Raw genomic sequence first — 5,815 nt, 5'->3', positions numbered from 1 at the left:
GTTATAGTAACTATCATTATTAATATTAGTGTAATTAAAACAAATATTTGTAACACCTAATTATTTTGATTACTATTATTATCATTATTATGAACACGATATAAAAGACGATTAAAAGCTATTAAATGAAACGATTAGGAAATAATGAGTAAGAGTATCATGATGAAATTAAAATATTATAAGATATTGATTTAGATAAAATTATCGTTCTTATTATTTTTATCATTACTATTATTATTAAAAGTATCGTTAGTATTAAAACTATCATTTTAACAAAAATTATTATTTTAATAGAAATGTCATTGTTACTATAAAATATCATTATTATTATTATTTTAAATAGAATTATTATTTTAAAGATAATATTAAAAATTATCGTAAATATTAAAGTTATCATAATTAGAATTATCGTTTTATCATAATGTCATCTTAGTAATTATAAATATTGATATTTTTATAATAATAATTATTATTACAAAATAATACAACTTTTACTTACTATCATTATAGATATTATTTTATCAAATAAATATGTGATACAAACATATTTTACTACGTGTAATAACTTACTTTAATAATACCTATCATATTATCTTTATGATATTAAATGAACCCTATAAATTTTATTACTTAATATATATAAAAGTATATTTTATTATATAAATTTAATATAAAATTTTATTTATTAATAAATAAATTATATTATTTACTCTAATAAATCTTTTAAAAAATATTTAAAAATATAAAACGACGATATTTAAACTATATATTAATCATTAATAGATTTTTGGAAATTATTTTGAGTCAAATTTACTTTTGTTGACTTTTGCATATTAGTCTCGAGCATTAGGATTGTGGTACACTATGACTTGACCTAATTTGTTAGACAAATATTGACCAACACATAAATATATATAATTAATTTAGGTTCGTGAATCCGAGACCAACCTTGCACTTGTTCAATGACGTTATATGTATTTTTACTACGAAATACAGTATGGTGAGTTTCATTTGCCTTTTTACCCTTTATATTTTTGGGACTGAGAATACATGCACTTTTATAAATGTTTGACAAAATAGACACAAGTAATTGAAACTACATTCTATGGTTGAATTATCGAAATCGAATATGCCCCTTTTTATTAAAGTCTGGTAATCTAAGAATTAGGGAACAGACACCCTAATTGACGCGAATCCTAAAGATAGATCTATTGGGCCTAACAAACCCCATCCAAAGTACCGGATGCTTTAGTACTTCGAAATTTATATCATATCCGAAGGAGGATCCCGGAATGATAGGGGATATTCTTATATGTATCTAGTTAATGTCGGTTACCAGGTGTTCACCATATGAATGATTATTTTTGTCTCTATGCATGGGACGTATATTTATGAGAACTGGAAATGAAATTCTTGTAGCCTATTAAAATGATGGAAATAAATGATTATGATTAACTAATGAACTCGCCAACCTTTTGGTTGACACTTTAAAGCATGTTTATTCTCAGGTGTTAAAGAAATCTTTCACTGTGCATTTGCTCATTTTAAAGATATTACTTGGAGTCTTTCATAGCATATTTCGAAGAACGTTGCATTCGAGTCATTGAGTTCATCAAAGATTATTATTAAATCAATTTATAGTTGGATAGTGGATATTATGAAATGGTATGCATGTCTGTCAATTTTCGATGTAAAGAAAATTTGTCTTTTAAAAACGAATACAATGTTTGTAAAATGTATCATATAGAGGTCAAATACCTCACAATGTAATCAACTATTGTGAATCGTTTATAATGTATATGAACGGGTCCTTTTAAACCGGGCGTAAATGCGCGACGCAACGGAGCGGAAATTACAAATCAACTATACACATAAATATAATATAATATAATATATAAATAATTATATAAATTATTTATATTATATTATATATATAAATGTCGACAAGCAAGGTTCCAAAAATGGATGAGCTGGATACACGAACTCCGCGAGTGCAGAGCTCCTAAGGCATAAAATGCCGCGATCGCGGAGCACACCAAATTCAGAATTCTCCTATAAAAAGCACGAGCTTCTGCCGAGTTTTTGTACCATTTTTCAATCTATCTCTCAATTTATGTAATATATTTATATTATAATTTTAATTTTAATTTTAGATTTAATAATAAATATGGTTTAGTTGGGTTATTGTAAGAAATGTTTTACGGGTTTTAAGTCGAAGTTCTGTCCGTGTAACGCTACGCTATTTTTAATCATTGTAAGTTATGTTCAACCTTTTTAATTTAATGTCTCGTAGCTAAGTTATTATTATGCTTATTTAAAACAAAGTAATCATGATGTTGGGCTAATTACTAAAATTGGGTAATTGGGCTTTGTACCATAATTGGGGTTTGGACAAAAGAACGACACTTGTGGAAATTAGACTATGGGCTATTAATAGGCTTTATATTTGTTTAACTAAATGATAGTTTGTTAATTTTAATATAAAGATTTACAATTGGACGTACCTATAAATAACCATATACACTCAATCGGACACGATGGGCGGGATATTTATATGTACGAATAATCGTTCATTTAACCGGATACGGGAATGGATTAATAGTCTATGGAATTATTAAAACAGGGGTGAAATTATGTACAAGGACACTTGACATAATTGATAACAAAGTATTAAAACCTTGGGTTACACGCAGTCGATATCCTGGTGTAATTATTAAACAAAGTATTAAAACCTTGTTACAGTTTAAGTCCTCAATTAGTTGGAATATTTGACTTCGGGTATAAGGATAATTTGATGAGGACACTCGCACTTTATATTTATGACTGATGGACTGTTATGGACAAAAACCAGACGCACATATTGTATAATCCAGGACAAAGAACAATTAACCCGTGGGAGTAAACTAAAATCAACACATCAAACATCATGATTACGGAAGTTTAAATAAGCATAATTCCTTTATTTTCATATTTAATTGCACTTCTAATTATTGCACTTTTATTTATTGTTATTGTATTTAATTGCACTTTTATTTATTGTCATTGTATTTAATTGCACTTTTAATTTTTGTACTCTTTAATAATCGTAATTTTATTTTATCGCACTTTTATTTATCGCAATTTCATTTTCGTTATTTACTTTACACTTTAAATTAAGTCTTTTATTTATTTAATATTTTACATTAGGTTTTAACTGCGACTAAAGTTTTAAAAATCGACAAACCGGTCATTAAACGGTAAACCCCCCTTTTATATATTATTATATATAATTATATATATTTTGTACAAATATACTTAATTTAAATATAGTGTGAAATAAGCCAGCTCCCTGTGGAACGAACCGGACTTACTAAAAACTATACTACTCTACGTTTAGGTACGCTGCCTATAGTGTTGTAGCAAGGTTTAGGTATATCTCATCTGTAAATAAATAATTAAAACTTGTGTAATTTGTAACGTATTTCGTAGTAAAAATAATACTATTTCGTACCCCACCTCACACACATCAAGTTTTTGGCGCCGCTGCCGGGGACTCGGTGAAAAACGCTATATTTTCGTAAATTTTTGTAAAAATATATTATTTCTTATTTCGAAAAAAAAATATATTGTTTTTGTAATAAGTATAAAAAAAGTATAAAACATAAAAAAATTATATATATATATATATATATATATATATATATATATATATATATATATATATATAAATATTTATTTTTAAGATTTTTATTTATAAATTAATAAGTATTTTTATTTTAAGTTTTAAAATATAAGTTTATTTTTATTTTATAAAAATTATCTATCTTTTATTTTATAAAACTTGTAAAAAAAACACCTGAACGTGCGTAATTTACATCCTCCGCACTCGCGGAGATTTTAGGGAGCATAAATCCGCACTCGCGGAGCTTGGTCTGACAGCTCTGATCCAGCCATTAATTACGAATTAGGGTTTTATTATTATAATTATTATTATTATTAGGGTTTAATTATTATATAGTTTTAATATAATTTGTATTTTAAGTTTTAATTATTATTATTTACATATTTATATTAATACTTTTATATAAATAATATTTTTATAAAAAAATTATATTTGTATAACTCTAATTTTCTTTTTATATTTCGTATCATTTTAAAAATATAATTCGTAATTTGTATATTTATTATTCATAACTAGTTTTAAGTTCTAGTTTTTGCCGTAGCTTATTTTTATTTCTAGATTTCTAAGATTTGCCGTAAAATCCCTTAAGTGCTTTTTCTATTGACTAAGATTTAGGCGCTTTAGAATTTTGCGACGCCGTTTATATATTTTAGTGCTTTTTAAGTTATTGATGTTTTGGATATAGATTTCCTTTTAAGCTTTAATACCTTTAGGCGCAACTTTTTAGATTTAGTTTTTAGTTCCTTTCAAGTTACGACGCGCTACTTTCTTTTTATTATTTTTCGACGATTATTTTTTGACCTCTTATTTTTTGACATTTTTCGACGCGCAATCTTTTTCTTTCTTATTTCTCGACGCTCTAGTTTATAGGACATAGAATTTTCTATTTCTTCTCTAAAATTTCAAAATGAAAAATTATTTTAAGCGGTTAAATTGATAGACATCCAAAATTTTCTGGTTCGTAGTAATAGTTGGATTTGTTAGTGGCGAGTTGTGGGCTTCCGATTTAAAGGGTCCTAGCTACCTGCTGCATCTATTGGCTATTCGAAACGTGGGCAAAATCAGAAAAGTCTATTAATTTGATAACTTATATAATTTTTCTTATTTTTATAACTAATGGGATATTCAGTGAATGCACCGAGCAAATCGTTCACTACCTTTCATCCGTTCACCACCTGTAACTCGATCAAGACATCTAGCCAATATTATCGACGTTGATTTTTCTTTAGAATCATCATCTAGTCGAACAAGTACTCCAATTCGAAATTCTGATAATCCATCTTTTGAACCTGACTTCACAACTAAGAATCCGGAGGATATTCAAGGACAATTCCAAGATCCTGAACCACTAATCATTCCTCCTGAACCACAAACCATTAAATTAGAATCTTCTAGTGATTCGGATTCAACAAATTCAAGAATGGAAATAACGGAACCTCAAAGCATGGAAGACCGAATGAGAGCCATACGCACGGGCCAAGGTCACGCGATTAATCAACCAGATGTTAGAGCATCAGATTTTGAAATCAAAGGACAAATCCTACACATGATCACTAATCAATGCCAATTTGGTGGTACAATAAAAGAAGATCCAAACAAACATCTTCGAACTTTTAATCGGATTTGTAATCTCTTTAAAATCCGAGAAGTTGAGGATGAAACTATTTATCTTATGTTGTTCCCATGGACTTTAGAAGGAGAAGCCAAAGATTGGTTAGAATCGTTACCTGAAGGGGCGATTGACACATGGGATGTTTTAGTTGAAAAATTTCTTCAAAGATTCTTTCCGGCATCTAAAGCCGTGAGACTTCAAGGAGAAATTGCCACGTTCGTGCAAAAGCCAAATGAAACGTTATATGAGGCATGGACAAGATTCGGAAGGATGTTGAGAGGATGTCCTCAACATGGTTTAGACACTTTTCAAATAGTGCAAATCTTCTATAAAGGCGTAGACATCCCCACACGAAAAGACATCGACACAGCAGCTGGTGGTTCCATTATGAAGAAAACCGCAACCGAAGCTCACAAGATCATTGATAACACAGCATCCCACTCTCATGAGTGGCACTAGGAAAAAGATATTTTTCATTCATCGAAAGCAGCTAGAGCCGATTCTAGCCATAACTTTGATTCTATTTCCGCAAAAATAGATGC

At 28.4% G+C, this 5,815-nt stretch overlaps 1 non-coding gene across 1 annotated transcript; it reads right to left on the bottom strand.

The window, feature by feature from the left end:
• Positions 1-5,465: 5,465 nt before the first annotated feature.
• Positions 5,466-5,572, bottom strand: LOC139851040 (small nucleolar RNA R71). The gene has a single exon (XR_011760404.1). It is a non-coding gene; the product is annotated as a small nucleolar RNA R71 (small nucleolar RNA).
• Positions 5,573-5,815: the final 243 nt, after the last annotated feature.

The sequence above is a fragment of the Rutidosis leptorrhynchoides genome, chromosome 5 (assembly GCF_046630445.1).
Source record: "Rutidosis leptorrhynchoides isolate AG116_Rl617_1_P2 chromosome 5, CSIRO_AGI_Rlap_v1, whole genome shotgun sequence".
NCBI lineage: Eukaryota > Viridiplantae > Streptophyta > Magnoliopsida > Asterales > Asteraceae > Rutidosis > Rutidosis leptorrhynchoides.
Note: the sequence above shows the minus strand (reverse complement) of the source record. Positions and strands in the feature narration are given on the sequence as shown.